Here is a 14,280-nt window from a genome sequence, read left to right as displayed (position 1 = left end):
AAAAAGTTCTGCCCCCAGCTGTAGTTTTCATGATACGAGGTACTGACAGGCAGCCAGCATCCTTTGATCGAAGTAGGCGTAGCGGATCATAAGGCACTAGCAGTTCACTCAGATACTGCGGCGCGAGGCCATTTAATGCTTTAATGTTTACAGAGTTGTACAGTGACAATACACAAAATATATTACCAAATGTTAACCTACCCTTGTTTAATAAATCTGGACAACATAAAAGAAAATGAGTAATACAGCACTACAGTTAATTCGAGACATTACAGTTATTAGAGACTATATCATAAAAAAAAATCAAACAACTGAGTAATGGAGGGTTATAGCTATGTGTACCTAATAAACTGCCAACTTAGTGTTTGTTAGCTCAGGGTCTTCAACCATCTGAGTGGAGGAGAATTCTGACACTGTAATACTACTTTACTGAAGAGATGCAACCGGCTGTAGGTCTCAATGCAAGCCAGGTTACAAAATTAGAGATAAAAAATATTGTACATCCAATGTTATATACCTAGTAATTGATAACACTTCTCTGAAGCTTCACTGACTTTTATTAAGACCCATGGAGGGTTTAATTTGCCTCATGTCCTGTTCACTAACATAGGTAGGCAGGGTTTATGCTTTGAGGTGCAACCAGCCACCAGAGGGTGATACATTTTCAGTGGCTACACTTTGAAGAGCTGTCATGTTGTTAATCTTTATATATAGTCTAGGGTAATGAAAGTGCTTGTACTTACTCTGTAAATCACCATTTATTGAATGAATAGGTATAATTGTCATATATATATACAGCTGTTACTGCTGTAGTTGTAGCAAAAATTCATATTTTATGAAATATGACATAATATATAAAAAATAATAAAAATCTAAAAAAGCAACTCTAGAAATAACTAATTGAGGCTTCAACAGCTATTTGTTGAAAACTTATTGTGGGGCTAAGCAACAGCTGTAATAAATTAGGCTACTCACCTGCCAGTTCCCAGTGTAACAATCAGTTTGTATCAATCAATACATCTGATTGTCAGTTACAGCAAATTGAGTTTTATCATCTGATTAAACCTGTTACTATAAACCATGTCCTAAAGTACTGTTTAGAAAAACAAACCAAAGTCAAGTGTGTTTCCTTAGTTTTTGGGGCTCTGTGAGAAAAGCAAACCATCTGAAAACAAAACCTTGTTTATGTCTAAGTGAACTGATGCTTCTCGTTTGTGGTGTGAAACCAAAACAGAACTACCACAGTAGATATATGGTTTGAATATTTGCCTGTTGTGATGTAAAATAACAAATAGAGTATATTGTATTTGTAGTAGTTTTTCAAGACCAAAACTACTTTCTTTACTGTCTTCAACACAGATAAAAATGAAAAGACGGCATCAACCAAAGGCCAGCTTCAGGATGGTAAGAGACTGGGGGTTACATGTGGAGACTGAAAGAAAAAAAGAGCAGGTATTGGAGAGAGTGAAGAGCATGTGCTCAGGATAGGATTAGTAGTATGTCCTATAATATTAATATAATCTTTATATTAATATTTAATATAAAGATTAATATAATCTTTATATTAATATTTATAATCTACAGGAATGATAACTAACTGATCTGAGTAGGTTTAAACAATATAACCACTGTTTTGTGACTTTTGCAACTGACTACCTCGTTGACTGCATGCTAAAAGAGAGCATAGTCTTCAGATGTTCATAGGGCACTTTTAACTCTTTACAGTCTGGAAGTTTCAACAAGCTTAAATCCTTTATTGGAGCATATAATATCCATGCACACTATGATTGTTACTTAAAGGTCTCTGTGCCGAGAGCAGGCCAACAGTACTTTGTTACGTGAACTGAGACTTCAAAATAAAAGTTACTTCAAAATGAAGAACTTGAAATAAAAATATAATCAACAAACACAACTTAAATTCCATATACAGTTAAAGCATAAAGTTATATTTTGTAAGGTTTGGTGAGATGACTTTTGTTGTGATTTGATGCTATACATTTATTTATTTCTCTCTCTCTCTCTCTCTCTCTCTCTCTCTCTCTCTCTCTCTATATATATATATATATATATATATATATATATGTATGTATATAAAAAACTGAATTGAAAATTACAGGTAGTGTTAATAGTTACCAAGACCTGAACATTTAAGATTTCTATACAAACTATCAGGACTGGACTTATCAACAGCATCATTTTATCAGTAACTCAGTTGATGGACGGATCAGATAACTTACTTTCTTAGTCGAGGAAAGAAAAGTCTGTTCTGGGATATTGTTTGTTTTTGTGTAAAAAATGTACCAATTTATGTTTTTTTAAACAAAAACAATGCAGGTGACAACTGATTCTGTTGGCGTGGCTTCTGAATGATCAAAGTAAGTGATGTCACAGATGACATCATTTTAGAACTTGGATCAAAGCTCTGATCAGCTCTAGGGCTAAGGACTAGTTTGTGTTTCAAAGTCTCATTTGTGTTTCTACACAAGGAATCGTGTTTCAGAATTCACTGCAAGGATTTTCAACTCTGAAAAATAGAGTTCCACAGAAAACTGCAGTTAGTTCCAGAGTACCAGCAGCACTAGTTAGAGCCATGGCTGAAAGACCCCAGCAAACACAGGCCCCAGCATCTACAGGCTCCAGCATCCAGATGCCCCAGCAAACAGAGGCACAGGGATCCAGAGGCCCCAGCAATCAAAGTCATGAGTATACAAAGGCACCAGCATCCAGACAACCCTGCATAAAGGGGACCCATCTTGCAAAGGTGCCATTAATCAGTGGGATCTATGCAGGCACTGCTCCCCTGGGCAACCCATATAATGGCGGACCAGCTGAGAACCCTTACGAGGAAGTGCATCGTCTGAGATGCTGCTTGTCAAAGGTTGGTCAGCAAAACAACTATCTAAAGAGTCAGCTAAACCTCATGCAACAAGACACCACTCTGAAAGTCCAAAAGCTGAAGGCACTGCTGGAGGCCAAGGAGAGGGAGTTCCTGAAAACCAATGAAAGTAACATGTCACAAATCTCCCTCCTCAAGTGCTTTCTCGAAAAGAAAGATGAGGAGAGAGAGGCAATGGAGCTCATGCGCCAGGAGGTGCTAGAAAAACTGATGCAGCATGTGCAAGAAGTGTTAAAACAACAGGAACCGCTTCTGGAGATCAGAGCAGAGGTCCAGAATAACTCCACCATGATCACTGACCTCCAGCAGAAGATAAGAGAGCTGGGAGAGGAGCTGCACCAGAAGGATAATGAAAACCTGCAGCTGAACAAAGACATAGAAGGCCTCTCTGAGAAGATCTCACTGACCACAGTCCAGCTGTGGCAGAACAGCTTGAAGGACGAAAACTGGCAGACAACATACAGCAGTCTGCAGGATGAGATCAGCAAGAAGCACGCAGAGAAACGCAAGCGCTGGGAGACAACTGTTGAACAGCTGGAGGACGAGAAGAGGAGACTGATGGAGGAGAACAGGAAGCTGATGGAGGAAAAGACTGAAGTGGAGAAAGAGAAGAACAAACTGGTGGAGGAGAAAACTGAACTGGTGGAGGAGATAAGAAGCCTGGAAGAGGAAAAGACCGAACTGGAGCAGCACTGCCTCAATCTGCAGGAGAAGAGGAAACGTTCCTGGCTTCACCCTAAGAAGAAGTCAGAGGACGTGGCTGCACAGACAGAGGCAGAGACAAGAAAAAGAGAGAAGATGGAGAAGAAACTGAAAGAGCAACAAGACAAAGAGGACCAGAAGAAGAAAGAAAGGGAGGAGAAAAAGGAGCTGAAAGAGAAACGGAAGATGGAGAAGAATAAAGCGAAGGAGGAGAAGGGAATCTGGAGCTGGAGGCACAAGAAACAGCAGTGTGACGGATACAGTAAGTTTGAAGATGGAGGAGGAAGCTGCTCTCCAGTGGCTTCTTCCTCCATCCTCTTCACTTCTCCACCTGACCTTTGCGAATTCTCTACGCTTCCCCCAATGACCCCACCCCCTCTTTCCATCACCACCTCCGTCTCCCAACCACACATCCCCTGCCCCCGATCCATCCCTCCATCACCCCCTCCTTTACTCTGTCTACCTCACCCTCCTCCTTCTACCCACCATACATCCCCTAACCCCATCCATCCACCACCCCCTTCCTCTGTCTACCTCAGAGGAAGGGGGGGACCCTAATCCTCCCATCCTGAATCCTCAAACAGGGAATTCAGGACGGGAGAATTGGGGTTTGACAGGACAGCAGAGAGACTTACAGACAGGTGTGTCTGTCTGTAAGTCTCCGTGCTGCCCTCATCACCCCCCCCCCCCCCCCCCACTCATCACCACCACCCCCCACTCCTCTGTCTACTTCAGAGGAAGGGGGGGGGGGTTGTGAACCCCAATCCTCCCACCCTGAATCCCCACACAGGGAATTCAGGATGGGAGGGTTGGGGTTTTACAGGACAGCACGGACACTCACAGACATGCCTCCACCTGTGTGGGTGAAGGCGTGTCTGTCCGTAAGACTCTGTGCTGCCCTCATCACCCCCCCCCCCCCCCCCCCCCCCCACTCCTCTGTCTACTTCAGAGGAGGGGGGGGGTTGTGAACCCCAATCCTCCCACCCTGAATCCCCACACAGGGAATTCAGGATGGGAGGGTTGGGGTTTTACAGGACAGCACGGACACTCACAGACATGCCTCCACCTGTGTGGGTGAAGGCGTGTCTGTCCGTAAGACTCTGTGCTGCCCTCATCACCCCACCCCCCACCCCCCACCCCCCACTTCTCTGTCTACTTCAGAGGAGGGGGGGGGGTTGTGAACCCCAATCCTCCCACCCTGAATCCCCACACAGGGAATTCAGGATGGGAGGGTTGGGGTTTTACAGGACAGCACGGACAATCACAGACACGCCTCCACCTGTGTGGGTGAAGGCGTGTCTGTCCGTAAGACTCTGTGCTGCCCTCATCACCCCCCCACCCAAAAACATACACATTAGGCTCCAACTCTAAAACATCCAAATAAAAACTTACTTCAAAAATAAAAAAAAAATAATAATAATTTTTGCTATATATGCTTCATTTTATTTATTCTGCTTTAAAAAATCACGCATAGTGTTATTTATTTATTCATGCTGCGTTGGTTTGTTTTTTAACTAAATACTTTTTTTAAATATTCATGTGGTAATTGTGATTACTGTCAGACTTATTTTTATATCATTAGTTTTATGAAGATTGCTGTTTGTATGGTTGTGGTTTGAAGAATATGTGTATTGGGATTGTTAAGTTTATTATAAATAATTTTGCAAAGGCAGTTTTAATTAATTCCATAAAGTGGGAAACATGAAGTCTAGTATTTAACTGTACAGGATCGGTTCACAAGTTTCTCTTGACAATTGAAATGTTCACTCAGGCATCAGAGAGTTTTCCGGGATATGTATGATCCTTTCGAAGATCAATACGTGATTAAGAGGTACAGATTCTCATGTGATGACGTCCAATATTTATGTCAATAAACTAGAGGGGGTAAACTGCTAAATGAAGCAGGGAAGAGTGGATAACCACGGTAACTAGACCAGGATTAATTGATCTAGGTTTTATGAAACCAAATCACGGAGAAGTTCAGTGGCTTAACGAGCAAGCGCCTGTCTTTTTATTTTACAAAATAACCTGTGGACACTGCTCAGTGCTCCAAGAATAATTCCTCTCTATTAGCTCAGATTGCAGAAATTGAAACAAGATGATGCGTATTCGAGTCACATTATCACCGCTACTACTCTAGGTGCCTCTTGTCACTGGTGTTCTTCGTACCATGTAGCTGGTGCATAGGTGGAATAGATATTGACACTAAAAACAATATTGTTAAAACAACGCCAGGGAGGTTTGGAGGGGCATAAGTCCAGCAGCCAGGGGAATGTGGGGAGAGTGGACCCATCCCCTTAGGGGGAGTGGTGGGCAGCTACATACAGCGCCGGGGAGCTAGCGTGGAGTGTCTCACTCAAGGACACACCTGTTGCCTGTGACAGGGTTTGAACTGTATCTAAGGCCAATGATCATCCCATTGAGCCATCAGGCCGCCATATCAGGGCAGAGCGCGAACGTTGTCCCCCACTACCACAAATTATGCAGTCGAGATTCCCACATTTGGAGAATTCGCACGGGTCAGCACAACCGGAGTGCAATGGCTGAGCCTCGCCCTGGGTGAACCACCTTCATGATCATGGTATCTCTCCTGCCAGGTAAGTATCTTACCTGGCTGTAAGATACTGATTGACTTGCTGTCAATCCACATAGGCTATAAATATTGACCCAATTTCATTCATCTATTTTACATATTCTGTACATATATTGAGTTTTTCTGTATTGATATTATTAGTTAAGTGTATTTATGTTGGTGTTGGATCTTTCCTGGTTTTGGTTCCTTTTCTTTCTGTCTGTTTTGAGAACAACTGTAATGAGGCAAAACAATTTTCCTCTGGGATTAGTAAAGTTTTTTGAATCTTGAAAAACAGCTTTTCCCATCAAAGACTCTCTGCAGTGTCCTGCAGTATGTTGCAACTAAGCCTGACAAGTTTGGGATCAAGTTTTGAGTGGCTTGCGACTTGAAATCATAGTACATTTTCAATGTCCTCCCATATCTTGGCAAAGACCCCAGTTGTCCCAGTGGGGAGAGATGTGTGTTGATCTCGCCCTAAGATGGCAAAGTGAAACCCAAGTTCCGTTGAAGTGGCTCAGCATGGCCCCACCTGTGGTGCACCTTGTTTACATAACAGAAGTATTGTTCACACCTGGTTAAGGGTATTAGCTAAAAACCTTCCAGCCCATCGGCTGCCCTGTGGGTTTTATAGGTAGAAAAGCCAAATGGCTGCTCTGTGGGACTTCTAGTGTTAAGGCCTTGCAAAACTGTATACAGAATTATATACAGAATGTATACATAATTACAGTATATAGGAAACCCAACAACCCCATTTGGAATGACATATTTTGATTACTTATGCTAAAGAGATAGTAGTCCCAGTGTACTCCTCCTGATGACATACTTTGGAGTGAAAAACCTCCTCCTGGTGATGTAATATGGAAGAAGAAGCTAAAATACTTTTTAATATAGGGAAATCAGATTAATTTTTACTACAGTTCATTTGCTGTCCATGTACTTTGTAACTAGAACCATGGTAAACATGTTGAAAGGTTCCCCTCTAAGGTGAAGCTTTGACAGAATTTCACATTTGTATGTTTGCTATGTCTAAATGGGTTTTGCAAATTCTTAACTATATCTCACTTTGTTTGTGCAGCATGCTGTTCCATGTTCTACTTAAGATATTGATCTTAAAAATGAATTTCTGGTTTACCAGTGACATTTACAAATAACCTAAGCTCCATTTTTAGTATTAGTATTCTGGTAATGTCACCTATACTTAAGAGACATTAAAACAAAGGTGGAAATAAATCTGAAGTGTGTTAATATACAATAAGAGGCATTTTAAAGACACTCTTTCTCATATAGTCAAGAGTGTGTCTGGAGAAATCAATTTAGATGAAATAGTGTGATTCATGTGCAAAATACCATGAGGACACGTAAAATCACACCCCACTCAGTGAGACAGTAACACTTAGACCTACAGTACAGCATTTGCCGTGGCGAGAAAAACTATGTGTCTTCTGGATTTTCATGTTTTTTTGCATAAATTTGTCATGAAATCTAATCTGATCTTCATCTAAGTCAAGAGTTTTAACAAGAGTAGTGTGCATAAAATAATAACACAAAACATTTCATGACTTTATTTAGACCAACCAAAACAACCTCATAGTAATAGTGGAAAAAGTATGTGAATCCTTGAAATTACTGGTTGACCCTTAATAACCCTTAACCTCTCCACAGCTTCTGGGAGCTCGAAGATCTGATATTATAATACAAATAGAGATCAAGCTACAGCAGATCACACACGAAAAAGTTCAGATGTCAAATGTGGAGTGCAGGAAACATGATATTTGTGGCACTAAATGTCAACTCAAATGGAACGTGCTGTAAGATTAGAGGTACTGAAAGACAAAGAGAGATAGAAAAATATGAAAATTTGGTACAATTAAATATTTGACACTATAACCTTGATGTAGTTGTACTGATGACATTATTATGTTAACCACGGAGGACAAAATCTAATTATGACCACACAGCCAATATAAATAATTAATGGTCTGACACAGAAAACAACCAGAAGTCAAATTGTTCTTTCCTGTGAAATTTTAAATCTCAGAAACATTTAAACATTTTTCATCCACTACGGGATGCAATCCAGCTGAAGGCTTTTGCAAAAGCTCGAGTTAAGCTGAAGTTAGGATGAGTTGAGGTTGTTGTGTCAAAGTACAACCTCTGAGGTCAAGAATGAATATTTACCACTCAATATCACATCGTCGTTGCATAATCATTTTGGCCAGAAAAGACTTACTAGACACTACGTTAAAAATAATATAAAGAAAAAATAGTGAATCTTCATTTATATGCTCCAAGACATTTCCAAGGCTGTCAAAAGCTCCTGTGACCCTTGCTCCTGTATTGGCTCATAACAGGATAGACAGCAAAAACATTAGGTTTAAACAGATTAGCTGTTTAAACTAAAAAAAAAACTCAGGAACATTAATAGGCTGCTAGCTATCAAAGATAGCACCTAACTTGTGAAGCCTGGCGGAAGTAGTGCTACCAATTAAACTTGTTTTTCACATACTTAAGGCAAAACTGAAGGCAGAACAGATATGCAATGTACATAGGTTCCAGACAACAGAATTGCAACCAAGTATTAAAACTGACAAATTCATTTAGTACTACACTTAGTTCAAATATTGGTGAGCCACAAAAAATTAAAAAAAAAAAAAAGAAAAATTGGTCAAAATAATTTCAAATCAATGGTAGTGACAAACACTGCCAAAATGCTTAAAACTGCACTATGTGTGTGTCTGACAGCATAACTGCCAAAAGTTCCAAACAGTAGCTTGATAGGGCAAATTAAAAAATTACAAAACCAAAACTCATCATCATCATCATTTGAGATTGGTTTCTAACCACTTTAAATAGAAGATAAATATTCTCTTTTCTTTTAGCTTTTTTAGCTAGTTTTGTGTCCAATTTTTCACACTACACAATTTAATTTACAATAAATTTACAATGAATGCAAACTTAAAATCACGAGCACACATAATATTGTCTCCTTAAGTTGAGATAACTAGTTTCAGCCACTCACTTTAACAGTGACACCCCTGAATGTAGTTACTAACTATTTCTATTGGTTAATAAATAAGCTGAAACCATACTTTAATAACTTAGAAATAAGGCTCAGGTTTAGAATCAGAATCAGAAACATTTTATTGCCAGGTGCGATAAAGGGCATTTTATAGCAGTAGGAATTTGTCCTGATGTTAGATGCAACACGTGCCAGAGAAATGAAAGCTTCACAGAACAGACAGACAGACGATTAGGTATTCAATGTATGGCATTACTACATGCTTGGCAGTAATTTGTAAATGACAAAAGGAATTCTGTATTAGACTGAATCAATTCCTTCAAAATGTCAAACAGGCTTTAAAAGAAAAGGAAAATCGGCACTAAAAGCCTTTACCCTTGTCAGTAATGGGAGGCAGTAAATTAAAATAACTGGGACATTAATGCAACAGGATGAAAGTTTGACATGCTGACAGCAAATTTAGTGTTTAGTTTTATCTGGGACTTTGTTGATGCTACCTTGAAAAACATGGGGATGGTGTCTCTCAAAGAGTACCTTGTTTGCTAAAGCTGAGCATTTCTTATCAATTATTTAATCCTTTGGATCTATGTGTTTAATGTATATTGCCATTTTCAGTGCCTCGATTTGCCTTTGTAGATATAGTCAAGCTAAAAAAACGTGCAAGGTGAAAGTCAGACCCCAAAGGACACTCTTATCATCTCTTTGATGTGATGAAATGTCCACATTGGATTTCTGGAAGCAGATACGACCATGGTTGCAAGACCAGCATTCCTGTGTCAAATGCATATATGGCATGATCAGGCCTTAGCCATGGCCTTGGGAGATGGATTATGTTAACTGAGTATGATAAAGAAGGCCAAGCAACAGGTATAATTTTAACAATAATGCCAGTTTGAAATCAGGTGAGTCATGAGGTTCTGAGACAAAACATGAACTTGAACTTAGGCAATTTCATAGGACAAGGTCACAGAAATATGAAACAGGAAACAGAAACTGTGGATTGTAAATAAACTTCAAAGGTAAAAAGACAAATAGAAAAAAAAATACTTTCTGGAGCAACATGTAGGTCAGATGTGACCTACTATACACACATCATTTTTGTCCAGGCCAGTTTTAAGTTAATTGTCAGTAAATATTATTTTTTATTACATTTGTCAGTTTCAAGTTATTTCAGTGAACTTTGTGGGTTTTATTTTCTTTAATGGAAGGGTACCAACTATTTTGTCCACGTGTGTACTTACTCTCTAAAACTGTGTACATGCACAGCTACTCAGCTTTAACTTCAAATTAAATGGTTACAGTAATTTAACTTGACTGCTCATTTCCCTGTCTAAAACTTCAGCAATCATTTTAATTGACCAAAACTTAAACTGTATAGAAATAAGACCCACCTTACAAAAAACCTGACGTATCTTTTCACGTCAAGTCTTAAATGTTTGATGGAGCTACATGAAGAAATTAGAGGCTATTAATGCTGGTTAGCTTTGTTTAACTTCTTACACATCTATTATTATTAATCTGATAAATGTAAATATAATTTGCATCACATAATTTAATAGTCAAATGATATCTACAACATGCTCATGTGCTGTCCACTATATGCTGTCACTTTGTTACTATTTGAATTAGTTTTTTGAGAAGTGTCTGATGAACTTTGGTGGTTAAACATGCATATAAAGTATAGCAAAAATTATTATTACGGATAAAACAGGGTGAGTAGGAATTAGACACTAATACAGAAAACAGAACAGAAAAACAAACAAATGGACGTAGATGAATGCTGGCTCACAGCGAAGAGAAATCAAGATGATGTTGCCAAGTTAATGTCAAAATAATCGTTTTTCACCTCTCCTCGGTTCTTCTGCAGGTTGTTGAATGTACTGTGAAAATTCTTTGGAGCTGACTGTTCCCTCTAGCGTGAAATGGAGAGGATTAAGAGCAATGGGATATAGTGTGGTTAAATTCACATAAACTTCTAAGTTTAAGTGGTGTTGTGGTATCAAGGAGTGAGTTCACACCTGCAACTTTGGAAACTGATAATGTCTGCAAAGAGGCACAATAAGTGTAAAGCAATGTTGGGCCATTAGGACAACACATCTTTCACCACAGGACACATAAATTATAGAATTGTTGTACTGTATGATACACAAAGTGTGTCCCATTGACTCCAATGTACATACATAAAGAAATATTTGATGCCCAACACTTAGTTTCGACTCTCCCGCTGAAGGCGGTCTACACAGAATTTTTACACATTCACTGGGAGGACCCATAATTAATCAGAAAGTACTTCACCCAACTGTGACCATAATAGAATCACATAATAGATTAGTATGATGGCCATGCGATTTTTATCTTTGTTTCGTAAGTTAGTGTTCGTAAGTATATGCACATAGTAAACTTTGACAGATGTAGACTGCTCACTGTAGCTACATTTGACAATTGTAAATCTGCTACACTCAACAACAAATACAGTTTATCAATCATTTTAATATTAAAATGAGGGGTTAGCATGTTCTACTCATGCTTTTGTTGGTTGATTCTGGGTAGCTTAACCCTTTAACATTTTCACCATGAAAAAAGCATTGGAAAAAGTTTTTAATAGCATGTTTCATTCTTTACACCTCTAATATCTCAATCTCTATATGTCAGTGCATTTTTTACACTATATATGTATGTTTATGTTCATTATATATGTATTTAGTACAGTTTGTAAAACTGTTTGTAAAAAAATAAAATATATATAATTCAGTGACTCAAAATGTGCTCCACCAAACGGTTGAGCATAATGGTAAAGGGCTATGTCAGTCTACTCCCAAATGCAATAGACATGCATGCAGCAAAAGAAGAATATGTTCTCTGCAGTGTATTTCACCTCTGATTTCCATTCATGAATGTTGAAGAGAGTTTTGATGTGATGTGTTTGGAGCGTGGAGGCCAGTAGCGACGCTTTGTCGGATCAGATCAGAGATGTCAGGCCAGATTACTGACTTAGTGGGTCTGTAGGCACTACAGGTTACAGTGCATGACCTGAGCTCCAGTGCAATGGGTCATGCTCAGGGTTACAACATGACAGAGGTCACTATGGCTGTTTTTTGGATAAACTGACCAATGTGTAGAATTACAACCTCCATAAAATGTTGTGTGTTTAAATCTCTGTCATTATCAGTTCCCATCTCATTTTAAGCCTATTTTAGACTGGGCTAGAGTTCAGAGCAATATACCGTACATAAAGCAGTGCGTGCCTGTACTAGGTATCATTGCTGACAGTGCTGATACCTAGTACAGGCTCACATGTGGAAGAAATATAACTAGAATTTTATAGCATCATGACTTCATTGATTTATTAGTTAGTTCACCCTTTAGTCCGAGTGGATATTTACGCCAATTTCGAAGCACTTCCCCAAAAGATATGACAGTCTGGAAAATGGGACAGATGAGATGTACAATATGTGACATATGGGATGTCACAGTGATATTTACCTTTTATCACCAAAATCTAATCAGTTGATCCCTGAGTCTAAGTGTCAAATTGAAGGGAAATGCCCTCAAGTCATTTCAATATCATTTTTAAGTGTTTCTGTTTGTGTTTAATTAATAAAGACTGTGTTTTAGCACTAATGATGATGTTTTGAGTCTTTCCAAATAAAGAGTGAGCATATTTTAACTGATATTTGCAAATGTCCAGTGCCTTTGATGCATAGAAAACAACATCTTAAGGAGCAAACATCCAAAGGAGCTCAGACAGCACATCTGTGTGATAGTCTGACATCACAATGCATTTAGATCCCACAATGCATTCCAGCATACTTTCTTACTGAATAAAAAAGAATTACACTAATAATGGTGTGTATAGTGTCCAGAAAGGCCTGTGAGTCGGACGTCAAATGAGATTACCAGTGATGGGTAGTTTAATTCAAAGATGTAGTGAACTGTTTTTTTGCAGCACCAGCAAAATGTGAGGAAAAGACAGTAAGCAGGGCAACATGTATACTGTATAAAAATGTAGGATACAAAATATTGAAAAAAAAAAAAACAGCTGTGAGGAGGAAAACATGTTCAAGACATTTATTCATATTCTATGACGCACATAATGCATTTTGAAGCTCCCCGTGTGAACATCAACTGTGCTTGTTTACAAGGAAGCTCTGCAGGGTACCTTTAATCAGGATGCCACTAATTGGCATTGCATGAGAAGGATTTCAGTGTTTCACTCACACATGTACTAACTGCATAAGAGTAGCGCAAATCTCTGTTTACCTACAGTAAACCTAATATATCCCGTGTGTTTGTCTGCAGTGTGATAAACTAATTTGCTTGCTAGAAACAGTTTTTGTTTGTTTTTCTTATGAATCATATAATTTTATGGAGTCAGCGTCATTTTATTCTACTTTATAGGTTATAACTCATACTATGTTTGTTTTTAATATAAAAACATATATATTACGACTTAAATAAATAACCTAGTCTCTACCTGCTGCATATGTTGCCCCAGATATAATGCAGATGTGGGCCACTTCAGGCAGTGATATGGCACTGGGCCAGATAAATTGGATCTAAGTCTCAAGCAGCCCCTATGTAAAACAGGAAGTATAGTCTAAAAGTCCCAAATCCCTCAAATGTGGGCCACTTCAGCAAAGATGTGGCACATTTGGTTTATTTGGTCTGTTGTTCGTTGACATATGGACATGCTGTGACAACAGCAAACTGTATAAAATCAAGTTCATTGAAATATTGCCAGTCTCAATCTGACATGATCATATCTAAGTTTTAACACAGATGCGGTTTTAACTGTATATAGGTTGTGCATATGAGAGTAAAATGCTGTATTTACAAAAGGACATCTGTCTAAGAATACATTAGACATATACTGCGTGGAATGGATTCAACTGTGCTTTCACAAATGGATCTGGTTAAACACCATTTTCCATTGCCTGGATAAATATCTGAGTGCCTAATTTAGGAAAGACTGTTTAAGAGTTACATCAGTAATTCAGCACAGGCACTTTCTTCTACAATCAGATAGTGGTGGGAATAAACAAAATCAATCTCTCCTCCTCTCTCACTTCCTCTCGCTCCATTTACCAG

At 38.8% G+C, this 14,280-nt stretch overlaps 1 protein-coding gene and 1 non-coding gene across 3 annotated transcripts in view; both read right to left on the bottom strand.

The window, feature by feature from the left end:
- Positions 1-14,280, bottom strand: part of LOC113152665 (inactive N-acetylated-alpha-linked acidic dipeptidase-like protein 2) — a 385,573-nt gene that overhangs the window by 213,198 nt on the left and 158,095 nt on the right. The window lies entirely within an intron of this gene.
- LOC113152978 lies at positions 6,040-6,203 on the bottom strand. The gene has a single exon (XR_003297948.1). It is a non-coding gene; the product is annotated as a U1 spliceosomal RNA (small nuclear RNA).

Source organism: Anabas testudineus, chromosome 4 (genome assembly GCF_900324465.2).
Source record: "Anabas testudineus chromosome 4, fAnaTes1.2, whole genome shotgun sequence".
NCBI lineage: Eukaryota > Metazoa > Chordata > Actinopteri > Anabantiformes > Anabantidae > Anabas > Anabas testudineus.
The sequence above is the reverse complement of the archived record's forward strand: the minus strand, read 5'-3'. Positions and strand labels throughout refer to the sequence as shown.